A 21699-nucleotide genomic window follows, 5' to 3' on the forward strand; every position below is an offset into this window, starting at 1 on the left:
AGTGGATATAGCAGGACCCTTGCCTCTGACGACGAACGGAAATAGGTACATCTGCGTCACAATGGATTATTTCACCAAGTGGCCGGAAGCCTACGCCATCCCTGACCTGGAAGCCACTGCCATCGCTAAGGTATTGGTGGAGGAGTTCTTCTGTCGCTTCGGTGTGCCTAACGAGCTCCATTCCGACCAGAGAAGGAATTTTGAGTCAACAGTCCTTGCTGAGTGCTGCAAGCTTCTGGGTATCAAAAAGACCCGGACCACCCCTCTGCACCCATAGTCAGATGGAATGGTGGAGAGGTTTAATTGGACGTTGGGCCAGGAGTTGGCCAAACAGTGCAACAATGACCAGTCTTCATGGGATCAGAAGCTGCCTGCGCTCCTCATGGCCTACAGGTCTGCCGCCCACGAGACTACGGGGTATTCGCCGGCAAAGCTGATGTTTGGACGTGAGCTGCGATTGCCGGTGGACCTACTGACAGGAAGGCCTCCTGGGGAAAACCTCCCAAGGGACGCCTCCAGTTTTGCCCGTCAGCTAGAGGAACGGCTGGAAGAGGTGCGCCATCAAGTCCGTGGTGCCTTGAAGTTCTCCGGGAAGGCCATGAAGCGCGGTTACAATATGAGGGCAAGCCACGTTGACTTCAAGGAAGGAGACCAAGTCTGGCTTTACAACCCGCAGAGGAAGAAAGGACAGTCTCCGAAATTACAAAGCCCCTAGGAAGGCCCTTATACTGTGCTAGAACGCCTCTCCGACGTGACTTACCGAATCCGGAGAACGGAAAGGACCAAGCCGAAAGTTGTCCACGTCAACTATGGAGGTACCACGATCCGGGAGACTACACCTGGGACAACTACAGACACCCAGCAGCCGACGAAAACGCAAGGGACGTCCAGGACCGAGGAGAAGTTGACGACGACATAGGTCTTCTGGACCTTTCAGCCGAGGGAGATAACCTCCCGGCTTCGGCGGATGTTCCAGGGACACCTCAAGAAGCAGACGACGACGAGGCGCACCAGGAGACAGACGCGGAGGAGGCAGAGGACAGAAGATAGAGACAACGCAGGCGTCCACGGCGATACGACGATTATTATGTTTTTGATTAATTTTCTTATGTTTGTATATAGTTAAGTGTGTGATCGGGAGAATCACAATAAAATTATTATTAAAAGGGGGGGGGTAGTATTGTGCTGGAAGCTTCCCCCGGGGTCATTGGGCCTCTGGAAGACTCCAGGAGGAGCGAGGAGGGGGGCGGGGAACAAGGCCCCGCCCGCGGCCAGGCGCCAGGCGGGAAGTGTTGTCAACTCGCATATATTTTTGCTACATGTTCATTCTTGTTTGACCGAATATATACTGTAACGTTCTAGAATGTACTGTTCTCTCTCTCTCTCTCTCTCTCTCTCTCTCTCTCTCTCTCTCTCTCTCTCTATATATATATATATATATATATATATATATATATATATATATATATATTTATCTATATCTATATATATATATATATATATTGTTGAAGATTTGTGTGTTCTTTCTCCACTTCTATCAGACGTTGTCCTTACTTCGTGGTCACATCAGTCATTTCTCTTCGCACTGACTCACTTCCATCTTGTACTGCTTGTAGCTGTTGCTGTAATCCCGTGAAGCGATCTTCTAGCTGTTCTTTGAGTTCTTGGAGTGTTCCTTTTTGTTGTTGCTGTGCTCTTTTTTTTTCTTCTTTGAGTTCTTGGAGTGTTCCTTCTTGATGTTGCTGTGCTCTTTCTTGTTGCTGCGCTCTTTCTTGTTGTTCTTTGAGTTCTTAGAGTGTTCCTTCTTGTTGTTGTTGTGCTCTTTCTTGTTGTTGCTGTGCTCTTGTTGTTCTTTGAGTTCTTGGAGTGTTCCTTCTTGTTGTTGCTGTGCTCTTTCTTGTTGTTGCTGTGCTCTTTCTTGTTGTTCTTTGAGTTCTTGGAGTGTTCTTTCTTGTTGTTGCTGTGCTCTTTCTTGTTTCTCCCCCTGTAGTCTCAAAGCTTCCAAGAGTTCAGTCAACACGTCGTCCCTCTGGGCAGCTTGGGAACAAATCTCAATGGCGAAAAAAACAAATGGCTACACTCCTGACGCCAATGTTAGAGGTAAGGGGCTCACCAGAAAAGACAGGCACCGCCCGGGGATCGAACCCGAGTCCTTCCGCTTGCCGGGCGGACGTGCTACCCGTTGCACCACGGTCGCCTCTCGGTGGCAACCTACACAACTCCCCCCAAGGCCCGCTCCCGCAAGGCCAGTCCGGGGAATGTGTATCGCTGCTCTGGATCCTACTCGCTGCGCCAAAGGTTCTACTGGGTTGGCATGAGGAAGGATGTGGAAGAATGGTGTCACGCGTGTGAGGTGTGCTGTGCAAAGAAGGGCCCCAAGAAGCGTCACCGTGCCCCATTGCAACTATACCAGGTTGGAGCCCCCACGGAACGGGTGGCAGTGGATATAGCAGGACGACGACGACGAACGGAAATAGGTACATCTGCGTCACAATGGATTACTTCAAGTGGCCGGAAGCCTACGCCATCCCTGACCAGGAAGCCACTACCATCGCTAAGGTATTGGTGGAGGAGTTCTTCTGTCGCTTCGGTGTGCCCAACGAGCTCCATTCCGACCAGGAAAGGAATTTTGCGTCAACAGTCCTTGCTGAGTGCTACAAGCTTCTGGGTATCAAGAAGAGCCGGACCACCCCTCTGCACCCACAGTCAGATGGAATGGTGGAGAGGTTTAATTGGACGTTGGGCCAGGAGTTGGCCAAGCAGTGCAACAATGATCAGTCTTCATGGGATCAGAAGCTGCCTGCGCTCCTCATGGCCTACAGGTCTGCCGTCCACGAGACTACGGGGTATTCGCCGGCAAAGCTGATGTTTGGACGTGAGCTGCGATTGCCGGTGGACCTATTGACAGGAAGGCCTCCTGGGGAAGGCCTCCCAAGGGAGGCCTCCAGTTTTGCCCGTCAGCTAGAGAAACGGCTGGAAGAGGTGCACCATCAAGTCCGTGGTGCCTTGAAGTTCTCCGGGGAGGCCATGAAGCGCGGTTACAATATGAGGGCAAGCCACGTTGACTTCAAGGAAGGAGACCAAGTCTGGCTTTACAACCCGCAGAGGAAGAAAGGACAGTCTCCGAAGTTATAGAGCCCCTAGGAAGGCCCTTATACTGTGCTAGAACGCCTCTCCGACGTGACTTACCGAATCCGGAGAACAGAAAGGACCAAGCCAAAAGTTGTCCACGTCAACCGGCTATGGAGGTACCGCGGTCCGGGAAACTACACCTGGAACAACTGCAGACACCCAGAAGCCGACGAAAACGCAAGGGACGTCAAGGACCGAGAGGAGGTCGACGACGACATAGGTCTTCTGGACCTTTCAGTCGAGGGAGATAACCTCCCGGCTTCGGTAGATGTTCCAGAGACACCCCAAGAAGCGGACGACGACGAGGCGCACCAGGAGACAGACGCGCAGGAGGCAGAGAACAGAAGACAGAGACAACGCAGGCGTCCACGGCGATACGATGATTATTATGTTTTTGATTAATTTTCTTATGTTTGTATATAGTTAAGTATGTGATCGGGACGATCACAATTAAGAGGGGGGAATAGTGTTGTGCTGAAAGCTTCCCCCGGGGTCTATGGGCCTCTGGAAGACTCTGGGAGGAGCGAGTAGGGGGGCGGGGACCAAGGCCTCGTCCGCGCCCCGCGGGGCCCGCGGCCAGGCGCCAGGAGGGGAGTGTTGCCAACTTGCACATATTTTTGCTACATGTTCTTGTATGATCTAATATATACTGTAACGTTCTAGACTGTACTGTTCTGTATATATATAGGAGAAGAGGGCGAGAGGGGTCAGTCCCAGTCATAGTAAGCTAGTGGTAAGTGAAGAGTCAAGAGTGAATTGTACTACTAAGGAAGAATATTAAACTACAGAAGCTGTGCAAGGTGTTTAAATATCTCCCTCCCATGGAGTCTTGTGACGGCGACATGGAACCCAAGTAATACGTCCGGCATAACAGTATCTATCAACTTCTGATCTTCTCTCTGATCACCAGTATGAATCCTGCAAAGGGCATTTTACTGGTGATCATCTTGCTTTTCTAATTGACTCTTTATCATCCTCTCTGAGCTTTTTCAGTTAAATTTTGTTGTTTTCTTGGACATATAGAAAGCATTTGAGAAAGTGGCACAAATCTTTGCTTTCTAAATAACCCTTCATCAAATTCTATCCAGCTTTCTGTACTTCTGTCACTAGTTTCTAGCCAATCTATCTTTCCTGTGGTAGATGGTAACTTTTTCGCAGGGCTCGGTTCTATCTCCCACTCGCTTTATATCGTTCATCAATGATCTTTCAATAAAAAAGTGTTCATACCACACCTACACTGATAACAACTCTGCATTACTCAACATCTTTTAACAGACGACCTTCATAACATAAATTATTGGACTCAATTTTAGATGCTATAGAATGCTTAAAATCTCTGACCTTGCCTTGATCATTTCTGAATTGCATGGAAAAAACTTAGTGTCCCTCTTCACCTGCCAACTCGTCACAATCTTCCAAACCCTCCTGTTATTTGATAACACCCATTTGTCCTCTTCTTCTGCAATAACATTCTTAGTCTCTCCTTAACTCAAAATCTTAACTAGAAACTTCAGATGTCATCACTTGCTGAATCAGCTACATAGAGGTTAGGTGTTCTGTATCGTTACCACCAATTTTTTTCTCCTTCCCAGATGTTATCCGCATACTAGGGTCTTGTCCACTTTCGTGTGGAGTGTGCATATCATGTGTGGGGCAGTTCCACACACACAGCCCTATTCAACAGAATAGAGTCAAAGGCTCTTTGTTTCAGTAACTCCCCTCCTCATGCTTACAGTCTTCTATCTCTTCAGTTCCACTGCAGTTTTGCCTCTCTATCTTCTGTCAATATATTCATGCTGACTACTCTTCTGAACCTGTTAATTATATGCCCCCACCCCTCCTGAGGCCCTGCTGCTCATGACTTTCTACTCCTGCTCATCCCTATTCAATCCAAATACCTTACGGAAGAGTTAACCAGCAGCATTATTCTTTCATCCCTTTCGGTGGTAACCTTTGGAAAAACCCTCCACTGTTTGAATTCCCTCCTGCCTATAACTTGAACTCTTTATATAGAGGGGAGTATCAAGACACTTCTCCTGAAATTGACCCTCTCTTCTGGCCACCCATTCTGTTTTCTTTTGTGGGAGCAGCACTTAGCAGGCTTTTTTGTTTTCTTGTTTTTTTTTGTTTTTGCCCTTGAGTTGCCTCCTTTGCTGTAAAATAACAAGGCTAAGCTAATTGAACTAGATTCATCCCAATATATTCCCTCCTAACCAGATTTACAGTAGGCATATTTAATCCAGGAATTTTTTTTTTCTTTCACGAATCAAGTGTGAAGTGTGTGGCAAGCAACTGGGAACTGTGAAACAACTAGAGGCACACCAAGCACACCACCGCCAGCAGCACCTGTGTCCTCTCTGCAACAAGTGCTACAACAACTCATCCTACCTGGCTCGTCACATTCCCCTCTGTCGCCAGGTGAGGCAGGCTGGCTAAAGAGAGAGCACAAAAGAGGAGTGAAGATGAAGTTGGTCTATTATGTTTATATCTCCAAAACCTTGTCCCTTCACAGGAGAATTCCCCAATGAGATGGCCACAGCCGAAATGTCTCCAAATTTCCCTATTCCAGCACTCTAGTATCTGCACATCCAGTCCCTTGCCTACCAACTTTCCTTCCAATACTCAGTTACTCTATTGACCAATTTCACTTGTAGTCTCCCCCTAACACCCTCCTCCTCCTTCAATCCATCACTCATATATTCTCATAAAATCATCTCAATTATTCATTCATCCTTATTACATGTTCAAACCCTCTCAAGTTCCACATTCCACCAATTTAATAACTCCACAATCCACGTGCATTGCTGGTAACTGTATACCTGTATTATTTTTCTAATCCATCTTCAAATACCACATGCAGCTGACCATGGCAGAAAATGTAAAACTAGTGATGATGTGTGGGGCAATATCAGAATAACGGACATAACCTTCTTCTTAATCCTTTCACTACGGCCGGGCGAAAACACGTCCCGCCCCGCCCCGCGTGTGCCAAATTTCAAATGTCGCTTCTGATTATAACAAGTTTTAAACCCTAAATTAACTCAACATAATCATCATGTATTATATATAAAAATATGTAGAATTGAATGGTGCACATAAAGAACCATAAATTAACTGATAATTTTGAGATGTATGCATATATATTGTTACGCCACCCCCCACCACGCACCATCCACGGGCAGGCAGGCGGCGTGATCCCCAGAACAACCACACGGGCACCGGTCACCTGACAACGGCCCACTCAGAACGCCGAGGGAAGGAAACACGACGCAGGGCACAAAGGATACACGTTCAACACTAATTTCTAGTTTAATGACAGGTTCCTCACACAGTACAGCAACTCTGAACACTGGATGCACACAGCTCGCGAGAGGGGCACTAAGCTGAACACCCCGCAAGCCCAGACACGCGTCCCCTCAACCACCCCTCAGCACCTCTCGCTCGCAACTCCCCTGCCCCGCGGCCACCGGCCGCCGGGCTCCCCTCTGTCTCTCTCGTCCCAACATGTTGAGTTGCACCATGCTAAGCTAACATTACATCATGCTACGATTTCATCACATTACATATGCAATCACACACATAGAGCACATTCGTAACTTTATATACTGAGAAATTTGCGTTATGTGTAGATGACGTGTGTCTGCTGAATTTTATTTCCTTATGTTAGTGTAAGAGAGAGAGAGAGAGAGAGAGAGAGAGAGAGAGAGAGAGGAGGGGGGGGGTTCAAAAGATTGACACCTCACTGATACGAAGGAAGAGGAGGAGAGAGAGGGGGGGAGGGAGAGAGCACGCATATTTTTCACTCCTCTCTCTCTCTCACACGCACACATACACACACGAAGGGATATGAAGGGAGAGGGAGAGAGAGAGAGAGAGAGGGGGGGAGGGAGAGAGCGCGCATCTCTCTCTCTCTCTCTCTCTCTCTCTCTCTCTCTCTCTCACACACACACACACACATAGATTAGATGTGAAGGATCGAAATACAAGCGAGAGGGAGATATATGCACTTTAGTGACGGTGCGGTTTCGGGTTCTAATTTTTTTGTGCCTCTCTCTCTCTCTCTCTCTCTCTCTCTCTAACCGAAACATTTATCGACACCACTAATATTGATTTAAGTTCCGAATACAACATAGATGGCTACAAATACTTCAACAATGATCGTGTAAACCGTAGAGGGGGTGGTGTCGTCCTTTTTGTCAAAAGCTACTTGCAACCCACTGACAAAACACCAAGAAACAATAACGTTGAACATTTGTGCGTGCGAGTAAACACTGCAAAAGTCAATTTAAATATATCTGTCACTTACAGGCCTCCGGGGCAATCACTCGATGCCGATCTTGAAATGTACAGCGTCTTAAGGCAGTCACTTAATAACAGCGACTCACTGATGCTAGGAGACTTTAACCTCCCCCATATCGACTGGGCGACACTGTCGGGTACAGAAGGTGAGTCCCACAGAATGATCGAATTTCTAGAGGAAAATTATCTAAGCCAAATGGTTTCTGAACCAACTCGACAAAATAACATACTTGACCTTGTTATAGCGACCCAAGATAACCTAGTCAGTAATGTCACGGTAGGAGAACACCTCGGTTCTTGCGATCATAAATTAGTGCGCGTCGACATTAGAGCTCAATCATCAGTGACTGAAAGTAAAGTAAAGGTACCCAATTTCAATAGAGCTAACTTCGTAGAAATCCGACAAAAACTAACAGAAATACAACTATCAGATGACGGCAACGTAGAGGAAGCCTGGCTAAGCTTTAAAAATCACTTACGCACTCAGCAAAACACATTCGTTCCCTTGTGCGAGAAGTGAATTAACACTAATAAAAGTCCACCTTGGTTTAATAGCGAAATTAAACACTCAGTCAAGGAGAGAAAATTGTCTTACAGGTTAAAGAAAGAGCAAAGCACGCCCGAAAACATTAGACTTTACAATGATGCCAGGCGACGAGTAAAAAGACTAGTAGGTCAGGCAAAGCGTAGATATGAAGAAAATATTGCAGCCAACTGTAGAAATAATCAGAAATCATTCTTCAGTTACATAAACAACAGAAAGGCGATCAGAAGTGGAATTGGACCTTTAACAAACAGCGACGGTGCACTAGTGACTGACAGCCAACGCGTTGCAAACCTATTAAACAATTACTTTTCCTCGGTGTTTAATAATAACAGTCCTCCCGCCACCACCACCAACACCAGTACTAATGTAAATCCCGAGCATGCATTGTCTAACTTTGAAATAAAACCCGATCATCATCATAAAGATTACGGCCCGTCAAAAGACGGAAGAGAAGGGCAGGCGCAGAGAAGTCCTTAAAGCCCTCAAATCACTTAAAACAAATAAAAGTCCTGGACCTGACAAAGTATATCCAACTCTGCTGAAAGAAACAAAGAGCGAAATACTCTCCTCCCTCACAACCGTATTCAATATGTCCTTGCGACAAGGCATCGTCCCTTCAGAATGGAAAAAGGCTAACGTGACACCGATTTTCAAGAAAGGAGACAAAAAAGTACCAGGTAATTACAGGCCCATTAGTCTAACTTCGGTTGTAGGTAAGCTACTTGAGGGCATAATTAGAGACAAAATTGTGAGTTACCTTGAAAGCCACTCATTGATTGGGGACTCACAACATGGCTTCCGATACAAAAGATCCTGCCTATCAAACCTATCAACCTTTTATAACGACCTCTTCACTGTTTATGACGTAACCAAATCACTGGACGTAGTCTATCTTGATTTCCAGAAAGCGTTTGATAAAGTCCCGCATCATAAATTACTTTACAAATTAAAGCAAATAGGTATTGACGGTCAAGTAAACCAATGGATCGCGAATTGGTTGAGCAACAGACAACAAAGAGTAGTGATTGACGGATTTAACTCAGAGTGGGCGCCTGTCACTAGTGGCGTCCCTCAGGGCTCGGTTCTTGGCCCAGTGCTCTTCATTATTTACATCAACGACGTGGATGTTGGACTCAATAACCGCATTAGTAAATTTGCAGACGACACAAAGATTGGTAACTCGGTTCTGACTGACGAAGACAGGCAAAGCCTCCAAGAGGATTTGCACAAAATTTCAGCTTGGTCGGATAGATGGGAGATGCCCTTTAACGTAGACAAGTGCCAGGTCCTTCAAGTTGGAACGAGGAATAAGAAGTTCGAATACGAAATGCGCGGCGTTAAACTCAAAAGCGTTCAATGCGTCAAAGACTTGGGGGTCAAAATCGCGTCAAACCTCAAATTCTCACAGCAATGCATCGATGCAGCAAATAAAGCGAACAGAATGTTGGGCTTCATTAAAAGAAACTTTGTATTCAAGAATAAAGATGTAATACTCCCGCTCTACAACAGTTTAGTCAGACCCCACTTGGAATATGCGGTACAGTTTTGGTCTCCCCACCATGCAAAGGATATTGCTAAATTAGAAGGCGTTCAGCGTCGGGCAACGAAAATGATCCCTTCCTTGCGCAACAAATCCTACGAAGAAAGGCTTTCTACCCTTAACATGTTGTCTCTTGAGAAACGTCGCATCCGAGGAAAACTGATCGAATGTTTTAAAATACTTAATGGTTTCACGAATGTAGACAGATCAACATTGTTTATGATCGATGACACTTTGCGCAGGAGGAACAATGGCGTAAAACTCAGATGTAGACAAGTAAATTCAGACTGCACCAAATTTTTCTTCACCAACGTTGTAGTGCGAGAATGGAATAAGCTTCCACCATCAGTGGTCCAGTGTAACACGATTGACTCCTTCAAAAATAAGCTCGACCGTCACTTCCTTCAACTTAATATCAACTAGAGTAGAAATGCAACGTTTTGGAGTCTTCTGATTAATGTAAAATCACTTAGGTTTAAGGACAGACCACCAAGTCTGGACCATGGGGTCTGTGTGGTCTGATTGTCTATGTAAATCTATGTAAATCTCTCTCTCTCTCTCTCTCTCTCTCTCTCTCTCACACACACACACACACACAAAGATCGGTCACTGAGCTCCTTCTGTAGGGGAACGGCTGGCTGTCTCGAGAGAGACCCCCAGCAGACCAAGAGGTGAATTATACACACACACACACACACACACACACACACACACTGAAGGGAGGAAGGAAGAAATAAAAAGAATAGAGACAGCGGGATGGAAGTAAGATAGAGGCAGGGAGGGGAGGCCGCGTCCTTGAGCCGAGGGGGTGGTGAGTTAATTAAATGCACTCACTAGCCAGCCACTTGGCAACTCAAAGGAAGAGGAACTCCACACACGATATACATAGGCCTAATTTATCAAGCCCCCTCCTCCCTTTGTGTGTGTGTGTGTGTGTGTGTGTGTGTGTGTGTGTGATAAAGATATGTCTGCGAAAGACTGCTAAGTTCTCACTGTAGAATTTCTTCTTCGTTACCGTATAATTTTGTTACCTATATTGTTTTCTCTAAAACCATCAGTGTCCCAGAAAACGTATCCCTGCTATGGCATACTAAAATTAAACAGGAGTTATATACAGTTAAGTCGCGTATGACGCGGATTCGTAAGGCGCGGTTTCCTATGACGCGGTATGGTTTCAGAACTGTATGATCAGGGGGCAGGTCTATCTGAATGAGCAATGCAGCGCCCTCAACCTCCCCCGAGCTGTCTTTCCTCAGCTTTCCCTTTCTCTTCTGTCCATGCTTCTTTCTTTGGGTAACCAGGGGATTAATCCCCACAGGTGTCCTGCGTCCCTGCCCTATGGCGAGCTGTTAGGCCAGCCTCTGATCTGGGCTGTTTGGGGGAAGGGTTTGCACCCCCTCCCCCACAAAAACTTACCCTCAGCCAAAAACAAATTAAAAAGTAAAGGTCGGGGTCGGGGCGTGAGCCTCGACCCGACCTTTACTTTTCGGTTCGGGCGGGCTTCCACGATGCATCCACATCCGGGGAGCCTGGCGTCAGTGACGGGTGCAGGGCAAAGCCTACGGGACCCCTGCACCTCGAAGGAGGAAGGGCCCCCTAGCCCCTCTTTTTGTTTTGGGAGTGGCCGGGGTGGTGCAGAGGCTGCGCCCGGCTGCAGGACCGGGTTCGAGGTTAACCTTCGGAGGGCTCTGCGTGTGGGGTCCTGGAGTGTCCGGAGCCTCTCGGACGATGATCGACTGCCCTACCTATCAAATGAGCTCAGAAGGCTGAGGGTGGACATAATGGCACTCTCTGAGACAAGGAGGCCTGGCAGTGGCGAGATCAGTGACGGGGGGTACACCTTCTACTGATCCGGCATGAGCAATGGCTTCCATGTCAAGGGGGTAGCTATGGGCATCTCCAGCCAACTGCTGCCATTTGTGGTTGAGGTTGCTCCGGTTGATGAGCGTGTAATGCGAGTGAGGCTGAAGCACACACTGGGCTTCATTCTTGTTGTAGTGTACGCTCCTACCGAGATGCGTGAAACTGAAGAGAAGGAGACGTTCTACGTCAAACTCGACTCCGTATTAGACCAGTGCCCTCCCCGGGACACACTCATTGTCCTGGGCAACTTCTATGCTACTACTGGCACTGACAGGGTTGGCTACGAGCTATGTGTTGGTCCCCATGGATCTGGTACCAGGAACATCAACAGCTCTCTCCTCCTGAATTTTGCAAAATCCAGAAGGTTGAAAATTGCGGGTTCCTGGTACCAGAGACCAGAGCTGCACCGCTGGACTTGGTATAGCGGTGCCGGAGGGATAGCTAAGGAGATCGACCACATTCTCGTAAGTACTCGTTGGAGGATTCTTCAGAACTGCAGGGTTTACCGGAGTGCTGAGTTCTTTGCAACTAACCACAGGCTTGTTGTTGCAACACTCAAGCTTCATGTCAGGTCAAGAAGAATCTCGAGATGCAACACTACTCTGTTCCATCTCAAGAGGCTGATGGACCTGGCATGTGCTCAGGAGTATGCAGTGACGGTCTCAAATCGGTTTGAAGTGCCCGGCACCCCGGAGGACCCTGTAGAACTGTGGGATACCTTCAAACGTGAGACTGCAAGCTGCCAAGGAGTGCACTGGAGAGCGCCCGAGATCTAGGAGTGGCTTTGCCTCGGTGGAGACGCTGGAGAATATCGAGGAGAGTCGCGCTGCCAGACTTGCTGGGAACCGGGACCAATACAGGGCTCTGTCACGTAGGACTAGAGCTCTCCTGAGGAGTGACAAAGAGAGGTATGTCAGGGGTCTCGCCGAGGAGGTCGAGGGCCATTTAAATGCGAATGACCTCCGACCTGCCTACCGAGCCCTGAAGAAGCTCCGCTCCAAGTCTTCCTCTCAGGTGAGCGCTATCCGAACAGCTGACGGCTGCCTCGTGTCGGACATGGATGGGCAAAAGGCTCGTTGGGCTGAGTACTTCGAGTAGCTGTACATGGCGGACCCTCCATGTGGGCAGCTTCCAGTTGCTGGGTTTCAGGTGGTGGATGCTGACCCACCCATTGACGAAACCCCACCCTCTCTGGGCGAGGTCAGAGAGGCTGTGGCCAAGATGAGGGGTGGGAAGGTACCTGGCGCCTGTAACATCAGTGCGGAGCTGCTCAAAGCTGGAGGTGAGGCCATGATCCACGGGTTGCATGCGGTCTTGACTGCTTTATGGCAGTCCGGTACCATCCCTCCTGACTGGAAGACGGGGTTGGTCGTCCCTATCTGGAAAGGGAAAGGGGACCGCCAGGACTGCAACAACTACCGTGGTATTACACTGCTAGTGTGCCAGGCAAGGTGCTTGCCCACCTATTGCTGATGCGAATTCACAACCAGCTGCTGAAGCTGCAGAGACCTGAACAGTCTGGGCTCACGCCTGGCAATTCAACAACTGACCGTATCCTAGCGCTTCGCGTACTGGTGGTGCGCCAATGTGAGTTTTGACAGGGGATGCTTGCAGCCTATGTCGATCTCAAGAAGGCGTTTGATTCAGTGCATCTTGAGGCACTCTGCGATCTTCTGCGACTCTGTGGGATTCCTGCAAGGACTATTGGTTTGCTGACTGGCCTGTATTCTGGTACAGACAGTGCTGTGAAGTGTGTGTGTGGGGGGGGTGGGGGGGGGGGGGGGGGCTTGTCCAGCCTCTTTCCCGTGAATGCGGGAGTGAGGCAGGGCTGTGTCCTTGCCCCATCGCTTTTCAACACTTGTATGGACTGGGTATTGGGCAGAGTTGTGGACCAGTCATTGCGGAGCATCCATTGGCAATACCAGGGTCACTGACCTTGTTTTTGCTGATGATGCAGTAATCCTAGCGGAGTCGCTGGAGGTTTTGGTGATGCACTCGAGGCAATGCACGAGGAGGTGAAGCTCTTGGGACTTTAGGTCTTCTGAGCCAAGACCAACGTACAGGTGTTTGGAGGTTTGCTGGATGACACAGTACAGTCTGTTCATGCGTGTGGCGAGGACGTTGCGATCTAAGAAAGTTTCATGTATCTTGGTAGCGTAGTTCATAACAACGATGAGTCTGGCCAGGAAGTCTTACAACGGATTGGTCTGGAACACGGTGTTATGGACTCGCTCAACATGAGTATATGGCGTTGTCGATACCTGTGCAGAAGGACAAAGATCCGGATCTTCAACTCCCTTAATTGTGCTCCCTGTCTTAATCTATGGTTGTGAGATATGGACACTAAATGGAGACTTGGAGAGGCGTATTGAAGCCTTTGGTAATGTGTCTACACAGAATCATGGGATATCGCTGGAATGCCTTTGTGTCAAACCGGCGACTACTCTGTGAGACTGATTCGACATATATTACCTGCATAGTCCGTCAACGCCAACTCCGGCCATACGGACACGTGGCACGTTTTCCGGAAGCTGATCCTGCTCATCGGGTTGTCTCTGTAAGAGACAATCCTGAGTGGAGGAGGCCAAGGGGACGCCCACGGAGTTCATGACTTGAGCAAGTCGATAGATCCTGCCGGGAGGTACTCGGGTTAGGATGGGGGCCTGCATGGAGACTCGCCCGGAGAGACCCCCGGGCTTGGCATCGTAGGGTGGGCGAGGCGACGCGCTCCCCCGGCGTATGCCCCCATTGATTGATTGATTGATGTTCAGATCACGCGGGTAAAACCATCTATGACGTAGTTCGTGGTCTCCCCTGGCCAAACGAGAGCAGAGTTGCCAGGTTGGATTTTTTTTCCGAGGGGGAAAATCCCATGGTGGCGATTGGGTTGTTTTTTGGGAGGATTTTTATCCCGTCTCTCTCTCTCTCTCTCTCTCTCTCTCTCTCTCTCTCTCTCTCTCTCTCTCTCTCTCTCTCTCTCTCTCTCTCTCTCCGCACATTTTTATAATCAGTAAGTTACAAATTATCCTCACTATCATAATGATCATATAGCCAAAATTTATAGATGTAGACAAGAAGAACGTTCGCAGTCGGCTGCCGTGGCCCTCACTCAAATTCCAAGTCACAGTCATGCACTCCCCAATCGCTCTACATCTCTTCCCGTCAATCTTTTCCCCCTCCTTTGCTCCTTTTTTCATGTAAAGTGGACCTGGCCCAACTGTCTATTCTGGCAGGCAAAAAAGAAAGCGATCTGGCTAACTAGCCTACTAAAATCTACAGCAGGCCGCTTCTACACATCAGCCTGCTGGCAAACTGACTTTTAAAAAATCTAAATTGGTGTTCCTAGAGCCTTTCCTTTCTTTTGTCTTTCTCGCTGCCCTGTCCGAAGGGGAAGAAATCAGAGACACGGTGTATAAAGAAACTAACGAGAGAGAGAGAGAGAGAGAGAGAGAGAGAGAGAGAGAGAGAGAGAGAGAGAGAGAGATTTACATAGAAAATCAGACCGCACAGACCTCATGGTCCAGACTAGGTAGCCTGTCCTTAAACCTAAGTGATTCTACATTAATCAGATGGCTCCAAAACGTTGTATTTCTACTTTAGTTAATATTAAGTTCAAGGAAGTGACGGTCGAGCTTGTTTTTAAAGGAGTCAGTCGTGTTACACTGGACCTCTGAAGGTGGGAACTTATTCCATTCTCGCACTACAACGTTGGTGAAGAAAAATTTGGTGCAGTCTGAATTTACTTGTCTACATTTGAGTTTTATGCCATTGTTCCTCGTTCGCAAAGTGTCATCGATCATAAACAATTTTGTTCTGTCTACATTCGTGAAACCATTAAGTATTTTAGAACATTCGATCAGTTTTCCTCGGAGGCGACGTTTCTCACGAGAGAACATGTTAAGGGTGGAAAGCCTTTCTTCGTATGATTTGTTGCGCAAGGAAGGGATCATTTTTGTTGCCCGACGCTGAACACCTTCTAATTTAGCAATGTCCTTTGCATGGTGGGGAGACCAAAACTGTACCGCATATTCCAAGTGGGGTCTGACTAAACTATTGTAGAGCGGAAGTGTTACATCTTTATTCTTGAATAAAAAGTTTCTTTTAATGAAGCCCAACATTCTGTTCGCTTTATTTGCTGCATCGATGCATTGATGTGAGAATTTGAGGTTTGACGCAATTTTGAACCCCAGGTCCTTAACGCATTGAACGCTTGTGAGTTTAACGCCGCTTATTTCGTAATCGAACTTCTTATTTCTTGTTCCAACTTGAAGGACCTGGCACTTGTCTACGTTAGAGGGCATCTCCTATCTATCCGACCAAGCTGATATTTTGTGCAAATTCTCTTGGAGGCTTTGCCTGTCTTCGTCAGTGAAAACCGAGTAACCAATCTTTGTGTCGTCTGCAAATTTACTAATGCGATTATTGAGTCCAACATCCACATCGTTGATGTAAATAATGAAGACCACTGGGCCAAGAACCGAGCCCTGAGGGACGCCACTAGTGACCGGTGCCCACTCTGAGTTAAGTCCGTCAATCACCACTCTTTGTTGTCTGTTGCTCAACCAATTCGCGATCCATTGGTTTACTTGACCGTCAGTACCTATTTGCTTTAATTTATAAAGTAATTTATGATGTGGGACTTTATCAAACGCTTTCTGGAAATCAAGATAGACTACGTCCAATGATTTGGTTACGTCATAAACTGAGAAGAGGTCGTTATAAAAGGTCAATAGGTTTGATAGGCAGGATCTTTTGTTACGGAAGCCATGTTGTGAATCCCCAATTAATGAGTGGCTTTCAAGATAACTCACAATTTTGTCTTAAATTATGTTCTCAACTAGCTTACCTACAACTGAAGTTAGACTAATGGGTCTGTAATTACCTGGTATTTTTTTGTCTCTTTTCTTAAAAATCGGTGTCACGGTGACTTGTCGCACGGACATATTGAATACGGTTGTGAGGGAGGAGAGTATTTCGCTCTTTGTTTCTTTAAGCAGTATAGGATATACTTTGTCGGGTCCGGGACTTTTATTTGTTTTAAGTGAATGGAGAGCTTTAAGGACTTCATCGGTTGTTATCTCAAAATTAGGCAATGCATGCTCGAGATTTACATTGATACTGGTGTTGGTGGTAGTGGGAGGAAGACTGTTAGTATTAAACACCGAGGAAAAGTAATTGTTTAAGGGTTTGCAATGTGTTGGCTGTCAGTCACTAGTGCACCGTCGCTGTTTGTTAAAGGTCCAATTCCACTTCTGATCGCCTTTCTGTTGTTTATGTAACTGAAGAATGATTTCTGATTATTTTTACAGTTGGCTGCAATATTTTCTTCATATCTACCCTTTGCCTGACATACTAATCTTTTTACTCGTCGCCTGGCATCATGATAAAGTCTAATGTTTTCGGGCGTGCTTTGTTCTTTCTTTAACCTGTAAATCAATTTTCTCTCCTTGACTGAGTGTTTAATTTCGCTATTAAACCAAGGTGGGCTTTTATTAGTGTTAATTCGCTTCTCGCACAAGGGGGACGAATGTGTTCTGCTGAGTGAGTAAATGATTTTTAAAGCTTAGCCAGGGTTCCTCTACATTGCCGTCATCTGATAGTTATATTTCTGTTAGTTTTTGTCGGATTTCTACGAAGTTAGCTCTTTTGAAATTGGGCACCTTTACTTTATTTTCAGTCACTGATGTTTGAGCTCTAATTTAATATCGCAAGAACCGAGGTGTTCTCCTACCGTGACATTACTGACTAGGTTATCTTGGGTAGTTATAACAAGGTCGAGTATGTTATTTTGTCGAGTTAGTTTTGAAAGCATTTGGCTTAGATAATTTTCTTCTAAATAATCAATCATTCTATGTGACTCGCCTTCTGTACCTGACAGTATCGCCCAGTCGATATGGGGGAGGTTAAGGTCTCCTAATATCAGTGAGTCGTTGTTATTAAGAGACTGCCTTAAGACGCTGTACATTTCAAGATCATCATCGAGTGATTGCCCGGGAGGCCTATAGGTGACAGATATATTTATATTGACTTTTGCAATGTTTACTCGCACGCACAAATATTCAACGTTACTGTCTCTTGGTGTTTTGTCAGTGGGTTGCAAATAGCTTTTGACAAAAAGGGCGACGTTTACACGATCTTTGTTGAAGAGTCTGTAGCAATCTATGTTGTATTCGGAACTTAAATCAATATTTGTGGTGTCGATAAATGTTTCGGTTATAGCAATTATGTCAAAATTTTCTGTTAGAGCAAGACATCTCAATTCATCAAACTTGTTTCTTAGGCTACACGCATTGAAACTAAGGTTTTTAAGTTATCTAGAGGCTTTGTAATAGAGGTGTTGGTACTTGCGGGTTCACGGTTACGAGTTTGTTACGATGCATGGCGTCTATTTACACGGGCGGGGTGGAGGGACGTGGCTGGGTGTCGTTTTTTGATCGGGTGTCACGTGCTGCGTCGTTTAGGAGCCTTCCGAATCTGGCTGCCCCGATGAGGGACAGGTGTATTCCGTCCCTGTGGAAGAGCTCACTTTGTGCGTAGAAATTGTCCCAGGCGTTGAAGAACTCAACGTCAAGCTCTCTGCAAAGAGTCTGTAAGTGGTTGTTGATGCTGAACGCCTTGCTGAAGAAGTCGCTCTCCGCCCACGTCCGTGATAGAACTCCTGAAATCAAAATGTTAGGGGATTTAGACTTATACTGCTGGATGAGCCTGCGGCACTTGTCCAGCAGTTCCTCAGACCGGGTCGTGGTGACGTCGTTCGTACCTGTGTGAATAACAAACAGTGAATCATTAGTAGCATGGGGGGAGATCTCAAGAGCAGCAGTTACATCGTCGATCCCAGCACCAGGATATCAATAGTTCCGTCTTCGACGAGGAACTCTGCTGCAGAACTCAACGACCTGCTGGCGAATCATGGAGTCACCCACCAGGAAGGTGCTCTCCTACTCGTCATCCTCCTCCAGAATGGCAAACCTGTTGAAGCAATGAACAGGATAAATTGCTTGTCTGGCTGGTTTGGCTCCTCCATTCACGACAGTGAAGCCATCATGGGCAGTGCCACTAGTATCCTCCCGCTGCGTGGTGTTGTCCGCTGGTGTCGACGGTACTGCTGAAGGCAAGGGGGCGATTGGAGAAGGGTTTGGCACCACAGCAACATTAGCCTGGATGAATTCCTGCAAAGAGGCAACAGTGCGAGAAAGTTCTATTATTTTATTCTGACTTGCTTCCATCTTCTCTTCTTGCTCCTGCAGTCTTGTCTCGAGATGCTGCCTGGAGAGACACAGTCGACAGACAACAGAACGCCCTGTAAAAAAGTGAGCTGATAAGCTACCGTTACAAATACTGCACTTCTGAGGCGCTATCTTAGCTGAAAGTGATTAATGATTGCCTGAAATGAAAGAGATAAAAAGAGAGTGAAGGGGATTAGGAAAGGAGGTGAGGTGAGTGAGAGGGGGTTTAGGAAAGGAGGTAAGGTGAGTGACAGGAGGAGTAGGAAGGGAGGTGATGTGAGTGAAGAGGGGGATTAAGAAAGGAGGTGAGGTGAGGTGAGTGAAGAGGGGGATTAGGAATGGAGGTGAGGTGAGTGAGAGGAGGTTTAGGAAAGAGGTGAGGTGAGGTGGGTGTAGGGGTGGGTAAAAAGGATGTGAGGTGAGATGAGCGAGGGGGGGCTTAGGTCAATATGTGAGGTGAGGTGAGGGAAAGGGGGGGGTAGGAAAGATTAATTCTCTAGGGGATTTAAAGAGAGTGTAGTGGGGAGGAGCAGATTGAAACCTCAGAGGAATTCAAAGGGTGAGGTGTCGGCAAGCACAACACAAAAACACTCGGAAACAACACACGAGAAACACTCAGAAACTCACGCAAAAACACCCAACACACCCAGATCACACGCGAAAACACTCGGGAACACAACAACACACTCGAAACACACGAGAAACACTCAAAAACTCACGCATAAGCACAAGATTCAACACCCCCAAATCACTCGCAAAAACACCGGAAACACAGCAACACACTCGAAATACTCTGAAACCCACGCAGAAACACTCGGAAACACAGCCAAATCACACGCAAAAACACACAACAACACACTCGGAAACACACGTCGGGAAATCACAGGCAACACACAAGCAAGGTATGTTCGATCGCAGCAGGGTCCTCACGTCCGTTTCTCAGGAGAGGTCACGAAAGCAAGAACAACGAGCGGCTTGACCTCTCTGAGTGAGGGCAGGGCGCTGAGTGAAGTGAGGGCAGGGCGCTGAGTGAGTGAGGGCAGCGCGCTGAGAGTGACGGCAGGGCGTTGAGTGAGTGAGGGCAGGGCGCTGAGTCAGAGAGAGAGAGAGAGAGAGAGAGAGAGAGAGAGAGAGAGAGAGAGAGAGAGAGATCTTTGAAAGTGGTTGGTCACCACTAATTATTGCATTAATATGCGCGCCAAATAATATTTTTGTCGATTTCGGGTTAGCGGGGAAAGTAAATGGTTGGGCGGACTGTGGCGGCGGCGCGGCACGTTCCCAGTCCCGACCTGGGGCCGAATTCACAAAGGCTTAGCTCGTAGTTTTGGGCCGTTAGTGCGTAGTTTTGAGAACATTGAGATTCACAAAGCTCGCGCGGTAATAACTACCTACAAATCAATGACATCACGGGTTAGCGCGCGGATTTACATAGCTTTACCTCGCTCTGTGTGACGCTAAATATGTTGTTAAATAACTACTGTCTCGGGGGTGTAGTAAACGCTAACAATATTATCATATTTACGTATAAATGCTTATAAATCGCGTTTTTCAACTTGAAATATAACTTTGCGAGTAGAGGAAGCCCATTTCTTTATAAAATGATGAGATATACACCCTTTGAGAGGTATATGATAAGTGTGGGCGGTATGGCAACACCGACGCCCGCGGCCGGGGGATTGCCAGACCTCCCTCCTCCTTCATCTTCCTACCTCCTCATCCATTCATCCATCCATCTCTAGATTTGTCCCTCCGTGGAGGGACCATGGACCTTTGTCGGGTGACAGCCCATGAGTTGGGCTGCAGATATGGCAAGACAGTCTTAATTTTCCCTCGTTCCTTCTTTGTACTTCGTTCCTGTCTGCCTCGATATCTGTCCCATATTTCTCTTTGCTTTCTTCCTGCCTCAATCTCCTCCGTATCTTCTTTTTCTTCATCTTAAGCATGTTCGTAGGTAACAAGACATCGAACAGCAGAGTTACCTTGACGTAAATGTGCAGCAAACAACGAAATAATTCAATTCGTAGATTACGATTTAGTACAGTTTGCCTTAAAAGGAAGAGAAATGGGAAGAGAATGGGTTTCTTGAACTAGCAGCTGGAGGGGGCTCCCTAGGATTGGCGGACGGTTCTGTAAACGTGCATGCGATTCGCTGCAAGGCCAATGGCGTCATCAACCAATCAGCGGCCTCGCTGACTTAGCGCGCCTCTAACTACCATCTAAGGTTTGCTTCGTGAATCTGACGCTAACGTCGGTCGCTAAATCAGTAGTGCGTAGTTATGTTAGTTCGTAGTTAGTATGTTTGTGAATTCCGCCCCTGACGAGTACACGTCTATTTAACCCCAAGGCCCCCGCACGGCAAGGAGTTGGCTCGCTTACCACGCACGTGCAGCACAATGTCTTGCAAGCCTGAATTTTCCCCATTTGTGAGTGCAAGTGGGATAAAATGGCGGCTAGCCAGTACCAAATTGTTTTTTCCCCATACGTACTGAGTGAAAAAGTGGGTGTTGGCGGTGGCCGAGTGGATAAGGTGGTGAGCGTGGGGTCGGACTGAACATCAAAAGGCAGATAATGCCGAGACGACTGATTGTATTCGATTTTTTTAGTCTGAACGTTTTCGACAGTTTAACATGTTTAAGAATGAATATTTTCGACAATGATTTGGCAACGTAGACTGATTATTTTCGATGGTTCTGCAATATATTTTTCAATCATGATTATTTTCGACACATTAAAAACATTGGTTGGAATGTTTTCGAAACTAAATAAACTTCACTATGAATGTTTCCGACACTAAAAAAATATTGAACTGAATGTTTTCGACATAAATAAATTTTTGAACTGAATGTTTTCGACACTAAGAAATGGTAAATTCTGAATGTTTTCGACACTGGAAAAAATGAACTGTCACATCACGTCACGTTTAGACTTAAACAAAAGACTAGAAAAACTAGAAAAAAGCTATCACACGTCACACTTAAAAAGACTAGAAAAAAATCCTGTGCTTCATGGTAAACTCTGCTCTACAGATTGAGCAAGTGGATCCAATCCTTTCTACACAGTAGTCACAGTAGTAGCTATGACCGCAAGGAATC

General features: G+C 46.9%; 1 non-coding gene across 1 annotated transcript; it reads right to left on the reverse strand.

Moving 5' to 3' along the window:
• Nucleotides 1-2123: 2123 nt before the first annotated feature.
• On the reverse strand, nucleotides 2124-2198 carry Trnaa-ggc (transfer RNA alanine (anticodon GGC)). The gene has a single exon. It is a non-coding gene; the product is annotated as a tRNA-Ala (tRNA).
• Between the last annotated feature and the right edge of the window lie 19501 nt (nucleotides 2199-21699).

This window comes from Eriocheir sinensis, chromosome 5, assembly GCF_024679095.1.
Source record: "Eriocheir sinensis breed Jianghai 21 chromosome 5, ASM2467909v1, whole genome shotgun sequence".
Classification (NCBI taxonomy): domain Eukaryota; kingdom Metazoa; phylum Arthropoda; class Malacostraca; order Decapoda; family Varunidae; genus Eriocheir; species Eriocheir sinensis.